Consider the following 12034-nt stretch of genomic DNA (forward strand, 5'->3'; position numbering starts at 1 on the left):
GTCTTCTCAATGCGGCCCTCTCAATAACTCAATCACTCCGGCCGTGCACACACAACATTAGTGACAACCCAACTAACATGATTGGCCCTGAACTCTGTGCCAGCGATGGAGAGACGGTTAGAACAAGAACATCATGCGACTGAATAAATAAGCATTTTAATAAAATGAAGAGTTGGGGGGGGTTGGTGGGGGTGGGTTGGTGCCGATTAAAAGCCCCTTGGCCCCAGCGTCTGTGGAACTCCTGGGAGCAGATTTGGAAACCGGTGCAGATTTGTGAATGGATGCCGGTTCTTGGGAGGCAAGGCAGAGAGAGAGAGGGAGACAGAGAGACGATGATGAAAAGATTTCTTTCATATTGTGCCCGCCGTTCCTTTGCATCTTTATTCAATGGGCTGCAGAGTCCGGCCAACTTCTGTCAGTCACACTGCGTCTGCACTCGCTGCCAGGCGTTGACCTCTGCATGTGCCCAGTACACAGCAACATCGCGCTCCCACCTCTCTCTCTCTCTCTCTTTGTGCCACACAAGATGCTGGCACTACCAGCAGCTCCACAGAGCAAAGTTGGTCTTTGATAACAGTTCCTGCGCTTAACAGGATTCCCAAAGACAAAAAGAGGGCTTACATACATTTCCATAGCGCCTTTCGCTACCTCAGGAGGTCCCAAAGCGCAATGAAGACTTGTTTGAAGACTGGTCACTGGAGTGACGCAGAAAATGCAGCAACCAATTTTCACATAGCAAGATCCCACAAACAACAATCTGATAATGATGAAATATCCTGTGTTTTCAGTGAAGCAGGCTGAGGGGTAAATATTGCACAGGACACAAGGGAGAATTCACCTCCTCTTATTCAAATAGTGACTGCAGGATTTATTTCTGTCTTTCTGAGAACAGACAGAGCCTTGATTTAACATCACATCCAAAAGATGGCTGCTCCGACAGTGCAGCGCTCCCTCAGTACTGACCCTCCGACAGTGCAGCACTCCCTTAGTACTGACCCTCTGACAGTGCAGCACTCCCTCAGTACTGACCCCCCGACAGTGCAGTGCTCCCTCAGTACTGACCCTCTGACAGTGCAGCACTCCCTCGGTACTGACCCACCGATAGTGCAGCACTCACTCAGTACTGACCGTCCAACAGTGCAGCACTCCCTCAGTACTGACCCTCTGACAGTGCAGCACTCCCTCAGTACTGACCCACCGATAGTGCAGCACTCACTCAGTACTGACCGTCCAACAGTGCAGCACTCCCTCAGTACTGACCCACCCGATAGTGCAGCGCTCCCTCAGCACTGATCCTCTGACATTGGAAAACCCAAAGAGGTTTTTTTAAAATATATAAAGACTAAGAGAATAACTAGGTAAAGAGTAAGGCCAATTAGGGACCATAGGGACCAATCTGTTGTGGACAGGGAAGACGTGGTATAGTCCTCAATGAATACTTTGCATCAGTCTTCACGATAGAAAAGGATGACGCAGGTACAGACATCAGGGTGGAGGACTGTGAAATATTAGAGGAAAGTAATATAGAGAGAAAGGAGGTACTAACGGGTTTAGCGGCCTTAAAAGTGGATAAATCCATAGGCCCAGATGAGATGTATCCCAGTCTATTGAGGGAGGCAAGGGAAGAGATATCAGGGGGGCCCTGCAGTAATTTTCAAATCCTGTCTGGCCATAGGTGAGGTGTCAGAGGACTGGAGGACTGCTAATGTTGTCCCATTATTAAAAAAGGGAGGAAGGGATAGACCAGAAAATTACAGGCCGGTCAGTCTAACCTTAGTGGTGGGGAAGTTACTAGAAAGAAATCTGAGGTACAGAATATATCTGCACTTGGAGAGACACGGATTAATCAGGGATAGTCAACATGGATTTGTTAAGGAAAGGTTGTGTTTGACAAATTTGGTCAAATTTTTTGAGGAGGTAACTAGGAGTGTTGATGAGGGTAATGCATTTGATGTGGTCTATATAGACTTTAGCAAGACTTTTGATAAAGTCCCTCATGGTAAACCGGTCAAGAAAGCAAGAACCCATGGGATCCAAGGCAAAGTGGCACATTGGATCCAAAATTGGCTGAAAGGCAGGAAGCAGAGGTGATGGTAGAGAGATGTTTCTATGACTGGAAGTCTGTTTCCAGCGGGGTTCCACAGGGTTCGGTGCTGGGGCCCTTGCTGTTTGTGGTGTACATAAATGATTTGGACTTAAATGTAGGGGGCATGACCAAGAAGTTTGCAGATGACACGAAAATTGGTAGGGTGGTAAATAGTGAGGAGGATAGCCATAAACTTCAGGAGGATATCAATGGACTGGTCAGGTGAGCAGAGCAGCGGCAAATAGAATTCAACCTGGAAAAGTGTGAGATAATGCACTTGGGGGAGGGCTAACAAGGCAAGGGATTACACTAGATCTCTTTCCAGGTAGGACCCTGGAAAGCACCAAAGATCAGAGGGACCTTGGTGTGCATATCCACAGATCCCTGAAGGTAGCAGGGCAGGTAGATAAGGTGGTGAAGAAGGCATATGGGATACTTGGCTTTATTAGCTGATGCATAGAATACAAGAGCAGGGAGGTTATACTGGAACTGTATAAAACACTGGTTCGGCCACAACTGGAGTACTGCGTGCAGTTCTGGTCACCACATTATAGAAAGGATGTTATTGCACTGGAGAAGGTGCAGAGATTTACCAGGATGCTGCCTGGGCTGGAAGGTCTGAGCTATGAGCAAAGATTGGATAGGCTGGGGTTGTTTTCCTTGGAGCAGTGAAGGTTGAGAGGGGACCTGATAGAGATGTATAAGATTATGAGGAGCATAAATAGGGTGGATAGGAAGGCACTTTTTCCATTAGTGGAGGGGTCAATAAGCAGGGGGCATAGATTTAAGGTAAGAGGTAGAAGGCTAAGAGGGGAATTGAGGAGAAATTTTTTCACCCTGATGACGGTGTCTGGAACTCACTGCCTGAAAGGGTGGTTGAGTCAGAAACTCTCGTAACATTTAAAAAGCATTTAGATATTCACTTGCATTGCCATAGCTTCCAAGGCTATGGGACAAGCGCTGGAAAACAGGATTAGTGTAGTCAGAGCTTTGTTGACTGGTGCAGACATAATGGGCTGAATGGCCTCCTTCTGTGCTGTAAACGTCTATGAGTCTATTGCGACACTCCCTCAGTACTGAGTATCCGATAGTGCAGCACTCCCTTTGTACTAACCCCCCAACAGTACGATGCTCCCTCAGTGCAGGCCCTCCAACAGTGCAGCACTCCCTCAGTGCTGAACATCCAACAGTGTGGCACCAAGTAACAAGCAAGTGACATTAGTGCCACACAAGTGCCAGGCAATGACCATCTCCAACAAGAGAGAATCTAATCATCTCCCCCTCACATTCAATATCATTACCATCACTGAATCTCCCACTATCAGCATCCTGAGGGTTACCATTGACGAGTAACTGTACTGGACTAACCATATAAATACTGTAGCTACAAGAACTGGGAATCCTGCGACGAGTAACTCACCTCCTGGCTCCCCAAAGTCTGTCCACCATCTACAAAGCACAAGTCAGGAGTGTGATGGGATACTCCCCATTTGCCTGGATGAATGCAGCTCCCACAACACTCAAGAAGCTTGACACCATCCAGGACAAAGCAGCCTGCTTGATTGGCTCCCCATCCACAAACATTCACTCCCTCCACAGTAGCAGCAGTGTGTACCATCTACAAGATGCACTGCACCAAGGCTCCTTAGACAGCATCTTCCAAACCCACGATCATCTAGAAGGACAAGGGCAGCAGACACATTGGAACACCACCACCTGGAAATTCCCCTCCAAGCCACTCACCATCCTGACTTGGAAATATATCACTGTTCCTTCACTATCGCTGGGTCAAAATCCCGGAACTCCCTCCCTAACAGCTCCCTAAGGTTCCCACACCGCAGGGACTGCAGCAGTTCAAGAAGGCTGCTGACCCCCACCTTCTCAAGGGCAATTAGGGATGGGCAATAAATGCTGGCCCAGCCAGCGACGCCCACATCCCATGAATGAATAAACAAAGGAGCCACCTCAAGTATCCGACAACGCAGAGGCCCCTCAGTGCTGCATTGAGAGTAATCATTCTAGCTTGTAGTGCTCAAGTCTCTGGAGTGGGACTCAAACTCACGGCTTTCTGATTCAGAGGTAAGAGTGCTACCCACTGAGCCACAGTGAGACTTTTAACATTCACCTCCAGCACCAGCAGGGTTCACGGAGATCAGTGCTGGCACATTGCTGGCAATAGCAGGAGGGCTCCCAGAAGGCACAGCATTAAACTTGCAACATTTCTGCCACAGGCTTGGGCTGACTCTGTGCATCCCTTTCACTGGCGTGTTACGGAGCCACATGGAGGATTCCACAATCCATTCCACCCTACCCACAAGCTGAGTTGATCTGGAGGCTACAGTATAGCTCAATGAGTTTGGGAACGGGACAAGTACCAACCAAGGGCTCCTGATCCTGATCCAGTCACTCATTGCTTGTGCGCAAGTGTTGGGTGAGAGCAAGATCGGCTCTAGCGTGATGCCACATGCAGTTAAATATCTGCATTCATTCAGTGTCTAACTTTACCTATGGATAATGGTTGGTGGTGGAAATCTGGAACTGTCTCCTCCAAACAATGAATGAAATTGGCAACTGGGAGTGGTAGATTTCTATTGGCTAAGGATATGGTGGAATGTGGACATATGGAGTTGAAATATGGAGCAGTCATGATCTAATTGAATAGTGGAACAGTGGTTGAATGGCCTCCTCCTGCTTCTAATCCATTCACAAGGTAACTAGAGGAGTACATGAGAGTAAAGTGAATAGAAAGGGCATCTGAAAGGCTAAGGTAATGGAATGAGAGGAGACTCGTGCTCCCAGTAAATCCCGTAAAGCCTGTAAAATTTGTCCTATCATAGTCTGGAGTTCAACAATGCCCTTCCCTCCATCATAAGGCTAGAAGCGGGAATTGGGGCAAGAGATGCAGGGGGAATGTGAGGAAGAACATTTTTACACAGCGACTGCTAATGACCTGGAACTCAGAGATAAAAGCAAAGAACTGCAGATGCTGGAAATCTAAAACAAAAACAGAAACAGAAATACCTGGAAAAACTCAGCAGGTCTGGCAGCATCGGCGGAGATGAGCACAGTTGACGTTTCGAGTCCTCATGACCCTTCAACAGAACCAAGTAAAAATAGGAAAGGGGTGAAATATAAGCTGGTTTGGGGGGTTGGGTTGGGGGCGGCGGGGGGGGGGTGGTTTGGAACTCGCTGCCCACCAGTGGGGGGTGGTGGAAGAGAGGCGATAAATTATTTCAAAATGCAATTGGATGGGCACTTGAAGGAAATAAACTTGCACGGACATGAGGATAGAGCGGAGGAATGGGGCTGACTGGGTTGTTCTACAGAGAGCTGGCACGGACTCAATGGGCCCATTGTCCTCCTCCTGTGCCCAGTGGCAGTGGCGTAGTGGTATTGTCACTGGACTGGTAATCCAGAGACCCAGGGGTAATGCTCTGGGGGTCCGGGGTTCAATAATCCTGCCACAGCAGATGGTGAAATTTGAATCCAATAAAAATCTGGAATTAAAAGTCTAATGATGACCATGAAAACCATTGTCGATTGTTGTAAAAACCCAACTGGTTCACTGATTCCCCATTAGGGAAGGGAACCTGCCATCCTTACCCGGTTTGGCCTAGATGTGACTCCAGACCCACAGCAATATGGCTGACTCTTAAATGCCCTCTGAACAAGGGCAGTTGGGGATGGACAATAAAATGCTGGCCCAGCCAGTGATGCCCAGATCCCATGAATGAATGAGTTTAAAAAAAGCACACAGACTGGTTGGGCTGAATGACCCTGTTTCTCTGCTGTAAACTGCATGAAATTCTGTGTTACTAATGGATCTATGTGGAAACACCTACCCCAACACCCCGAGATGTAACCTGAATACTGAGCTATGCAGAGACACTCTCAGTTATTGGGAAGGATTTCAGGAGTGGCGCGCAGTTTGGACAGGTGGGGCTATTTCTGTCCGCGTTCTTTGGGAATTCCTGTGGCAGACAAGCTCCCATTCCGATATGGGATTTCTCAGACAAGCTGTCCTTTCACTGACACCTGAAGGGCAGGCCAGCTGAGAGCAAATACATGAGTGTCAAGTGGAGTCGCTGGGGGTTGGGGGTCTCAAGATTAGCTCGGAAGCCAAGTTCCAGCTAGATGCCTGATATATAAAAAAAGCACATGCATTTATATAGCAACTTCCACAATCTCAGGGTGTTCCAGCCATTGAAGTGATTTTTTTATGACATGTGATCAGTGTTGTAATGTAGCAAAAATATTTGTGCAGAACAAAAAGCTACAAAAAGCAATTTGTGACAAGATAATCTAATTTTCTTTAAGCTATTTGGGACAAGAGACACGATGGGGAGCTCCCCTACTCCTGTTCTGGATCTTCTACACCCACCTGAGACAATAGATGGGTCCCATGTTTAACTGCACCTCTGACAGTGCAGCACTCCCTCAGTATTGGCCCTCTGACAATGCATCACTCCCTCAGTACTGACCCTCCAACAGTGCAGCACCCCCTTAGCACTGAGCCCCCAACAGTGCAGGCCTCCTTCAGGACTGAACCTCAGACAGTGCAGACTCCCTCAGTACTGACTCTCTGACAATGCATCACTCCCTCAGTACTGACCTTCCGAAAGTGCAGCGCTCCCTCAGTACTGACCCTTCGACAGTGCAACTCTTCCTCAGTATTGACCGTCTGACAAAGTATCACTCCCCCAGTACTGATCCTCCAACAGTGCAGTGCTCCCTCAGTACTGACCCTCCGACAGTGCAGCTCTCCCTCTGCACTGACCTTCTGACAGTGCAGCACTCCCTCAGCACTGACCTTCTGACAGTGCAGCACTCCCTCAGCACTGACCTTCCTCTCCTGTCCCCAGATCCCTCAACTCCCTTCGTACAAAAAATCCATTGACCCCAATCTGGAATATACATGATGACTGAGCATCCACAGCTGCCTTGGAGTAGAGATCTCAAAAGATTCACAACCCCTCTTGGGAAGAAATTGCTCCTCATCTCAGTCCGAACTGTTCAAAATTCCCCAGCCAGAGGAAACACCCTTCACACAATCTACCCTGTCAAGACCCTTAAGAATTTTATATTTTTCACTGAGATCACCTCTCATTCTTCTAATTTTCTGGGAATACATGCCCAGTCTAATCAACCTCTCCTCAAAAGACAATCTCCTCAATCCAGAAATCTATGAGTGAACCTTTGTTGACCTCCCTCTAGGCCACATCTATCCTTCGTTAAGGAAGGAGACCAGAGTTGAACATTCGGGAGCTGGTGGTGTAACGTTACTAGGATGTTGCCGGGTCTTAAGGAGTTGAGTTACAAGGAAAGATTAAACAGGTTAGGACTTTATTCCTTGGAGCGTAGAAGAATGAGGGGAGATTTGATAGAAGTTTACAAAATTGTGAGGGGTATAGACAGAGTAAATGCGAGTAGGCTCTTTCCACTTAGATTAGGAGAAATAAACACGAGAGGACATGGCTTTAGGGTGAAAGGGGAAAGGTTTAGGGGGAACATTAGGGGGAACTTATTCACTCAGAGAGTGGTGAGAGTGTGGAACGAGCTACCATCTGACGTGGTAAATGCGGGCTCACTCTTAAGTTTTAAGAATAAGTTAGATAGATACATGGATGGGAGAGGTCTGGAGGGTTATGGACTAGGTGCAGGTCAATGGGACTAGCGGAATAATATTTCGGCACAGACTAGAAGGGCTGAATGGCCTGTTTTCTGTGCTGTAGTGTTCTATGGTTCTATGGTTCACACCACTGCTGCTAGTAATCCAGAGACCCAGGCAATCCTCTGGGGACTGGGTTCATAATCCCACCTCGGCAGTTGCTGAAATGTGAATTCAATTGATAACAAAATCATTGAATTGAAAACTAATGATGGTTACGAAGCGGTTAATTAAAATCCATTTGGTTCACTCAAGTCTTTGTGGGAAGGAAATCTGCTAAACTCACCTGACCTAACCCACCTGTGACTCCAGGCCCACACCAAAGTGGCTGACTCTGCACATCATTCAGTTTGTAGGCAGTTAGGGATGGGCATCAAATGCTGGCCTTGTCAGTGGTTACATGGAAATATTTTGTAAAAGTACACAGTACTCCAGGCATGGGCTCAGCAAAATCCTATAGTATTGCAGTAAGGCTTCTTTACTTATCCCCCAATCCCTTTAGAATAGCATATCATTTTATTTCCTAATTGCTCGCTGTACCTTCGAACATGCTAACATCCTGTGATTCATGCCCAGGTCCCTCTGATAACTACCATTTCACAGCCTCTCACTATTTAAAAATGATTCCACTTTTCTACATTCTTTCCAAAGTGGATAACTTCACAGTTCTCCACAATTGATTTAATCTGCCTTGTTCTTGTGGACTCAATTAATCCGTCTCTATCCTTTTGCAATCTCTTTGTGTCCGCCTCACAGCTTAACCTGTCTCTATCCTTTTACAACCTCTTTGTGTCCTCCTCAGAACTTCCTGTATCACCTAACTTTGTATGGATGCAATTAAAAAAAAAATGTTGGAAATGCACAGCAGCTCCAGCAGAATCTGTGCAGGGAGAAATGGATGTTTCAGGTTAATGGTGCCTTCACCACCCTGTAAACCTCTGTGACCCAGTGAGAGTCAGTGTGTGTGGGACCCCGAATCCAAACACTTAAGGCACACACACACACTCTATGCTTCTAGTCCAAGTTTGACATGTGTGCTCACTAAGGAGGGAGTTAACGCTGTAGCATTCCTTGTGTCCATGTGGATGGAAGGGGATGGCTTCTCCCCTGCAGGGGCAGAGGGTTATGGAATGGCAGAGGACATTATGTCTCAGCAGATCTGCAGGTGGTGCAGGGAATGAGAGCTCCCTGAGCAAAGGGCAGCCTATAAAAAGTGTTAAGAAGGAAACGCACACAAAATATAACTTGTGAAAAATCAGGAGAATTCGGGGAATTTCAGGATGGTGACCTGCGGTCACAACTATTTTGGCTCAAGGAAGGGAAGCAGCGGAGAAGAGAGACAAGGTCTCAACATAACCCAGTGGGCCAAACTGCAGCAGAGCAAAGAACTGTGTAGTAAGAGCAGCATTTTGATTGAGGCAGAAGTGTAAAGGCTCTGGAGTGCATGTGTGTTAATGCGAGAAGTGTTCCATAACGTTGGTGAGCTACAGCCACATGGGATGATGATCTCGTGGCTCTCCCAGGGCCCTGACTTAAATATGGACACTGGGGATGGGGAAAGTTTGCAGGGAGGAAGAGGCCAGCTCACTGACTGACCCTTCTGACTGGGGCTGCCAACGCTGCCAGTGGGCATCCCCACAGATTCCAACGCGTGACCCACTGCCTCTAATCACCCCACCCCCCAGCCTCCCATCATTGGTCCGCACTCCAGGAACCCTCACGGCCAATCAGAATAGGGGCAAACTCTTTTGGTACTCGATTGGATGAGTTTGGCTGTCGGTCAAATGTATCTTTTATAATTAATATCTGGAAGATGCACAATTTGGTTTAATGCTCTTGCTGGTTTTTGCTTCCTGCTGTGTCCTGGAGCAGATTCCGGGAGAGTCCAGGCTAATCCTGTAGGTGTCGGCTACACCAGTTTGGACAGAGATGGATTTACCCAGTCTCTATCTATCTCTCTCGCTGTTCCGCCACAACCATCCCCCATCTGAATTGAGATGATCGATGTGCAGACCTTGATGTGCATGAAGAATGTAAGTGCCCTTGCCAACCAGTGGGTATATTGGTGACGGAACGCAGAGTCACTTCCCCTTCGCTTGGTTCCCACCCTCTCATGTTTCTCACACTCTGGATGCCTCTTTGCAGCCTGACAGCTTGTATTACATCATTTTAAGTCAATCTCTTCCGTGGTGTCAAGTGATATCCAGGCCACTGAGTTCATCAATGTTCAATTAAGCTACTGGTTATAACCGCCCTCATCCCCGCCACTGTCCCCCTACCCCACACATACACCCCTCTGCGCTCCTCTAATTCTGGCCGAATGAACGTCCCTGGATTTAATTGTGTCACCATCGGCGGCCGTGCCTTCAGCTGCTTGGGATCTAAGCTCTGACATCCCCTCCCTCAGCCTCTCCCCCTCTGTATCTTCCCTCACAATTCTGCTTAAAACGTACCACCCTGGCCAAGCTTTTGGTCACTTGTCCCAATATCTCCTCATGCAGCTCATGTGTCAGTTTTTGTCTGATTTATTGCTCCATAAATGCACAGTGTGGCGGTTGTTGGGATACTTTGGCTGAAAATTAGTCCCGATCACCACAGCTGGAAAGGGAGTGAGTGTGAGGATGGAATCAAGATGGACTGTGCTCCTCTCCAGGGGAGTCTATGGGCTGGTGGTTGACTGGTTTGTGTCTATAAGCCAGAGAAATTCAATTCAAATCCCATCTCGGTCATTTGAGAATTTGAATTCAGATTCAAAACTAATCAGAAATAAAACTCCGGATCGGCAAAAGTGACAAAAAAATGTTGAATTATCGTAAAAACTCACTGGACCCATGGGACCCGTACCCCAGTGACAGTCAGTGTGTGTGGGACCCGTACCCCAGTGAGAGTCAGTGTGTGTGGGACACGTACCCCAGTGAGAGTCAGTGCGTGTGCGACCCGTACCCCAGTGAGAGTCAGTGCGTGTGCGACCCGTACCCCAGTGAGAGTCAGTGCGTGTGGGACCCGTACCCCAGTGAGAGTCAGTGCGTGTGTGACCCGTACCCCAGTGAGAGTCAGTGCGTGTGGGACCCGTACCCCAGTGAGAGTCAGTGTGTGTGGGACCCGTACCCCAGCAAGAGTCAGTGTGTGTGGGACTCGTACCCCAGCAAGTCAGTGTGTGTGGGACCCGTACCCCAGCGAGAGTCAGTGTGTGTGGGACCCATACCCCAGTGAGAGTCAGTGTGTGTGGGACCCGTACCCCAGCAAGAGTCAGTGTGTGTGGGACCCGTACCCCAGTGAGAGTCAGTGTGTGTGGGACCCGTACCCCAGCAAGAGTCAGTGTGTGTGGGACCCGTACCCCAGCAAGTCAGTGTGTGTGGGACCTGTATCCCAGTGAGGGTCAGTGTGTGTGGGACCCGTACCCCAGTGAGAGTCAGTGTGTGTGGGACCCGTACCCCAGTGAGAGTCAGTGTGTGTGGGACCCGTACCCCAGCGAGAGTCAGTGTGTGTGGGACCCGTACCCCAGCAAGAGTCAGTGTGTGTGGGACCCGTACCCCAGCAAGAGTCAGTGTGTGTGGGACCCGTACCCCAGTGAGAGCCAGTGTGTGTGGGACCCGTACCCCAGCAAGTCAGTGTGTGTGGGACCCGTATCCCAGTGAGGGTCAGTGTGTGTGGGACCCGTACCCCAGTGAGAGTCAGTGTGTGTGGGACCCCTACCCCAGTGACAGTCAGTGTGTGTGGGACCCATACCCCAGTGAGAGTCAGTGTGTGTGGGACCCATACCCCAGTGAGAGTCAGTGTGTGTGGGACCCATACCCCAGTGAGAGTCAGTGTGTGTGGGACCCGTACCCCAGTGAGGGTCAGTGTGTGTGGGACCCATACCCCAGCAAGAGTCAGTGAGTGTGGGACCCGTACCCCAGTGAGAGTCAGTGTGTGTGGGACCCGTACCCCAGTGAGAGTCAGTATGCGTGGGACCCGTACCCCAGTGAGAGTCAGTGTGTGTGGGACCCGTACCCCAGTGAGAGTCAGTGTATGTGGGACCCGTACCCCAGTGAGAGTCAGTGTGTGTGGGACCCGTACCCCAGTGAGAGTCAGTGTGTGTGGGACACGTACCCCAGTGAGAGTCAGTGTGTGTGGGGCCCGTACCCCAGTGAGAGTCAGTGTGTGTGGGACCCATACCCCAGTGAGAGTCTGTGTGTGGGACACGTACCCCAGTGAGAGTCAGTGTGTGTGGGACACGTACCCCAGTGAGAGTCAGTGTGTGTGGGGCCCGTAACCCAGTGAGAGTCTGTGTGTGGGAC

The sequence above is a fragment of the Cetorhinus maximus genome, chromosome 10 (genome assembly GCF_964194155.1).
Source record: "Cetorhinus maximus chromosome 10, sCetMax3.hap1.1, whole genome shotgun sequence".
Lineage (NCBI taxonomy): Eukaryota > Metazoa > Chordata > Chondrichthyes > Lamniformes > Cetorhinidae > Cetorhinus > Cetorhinus maximus.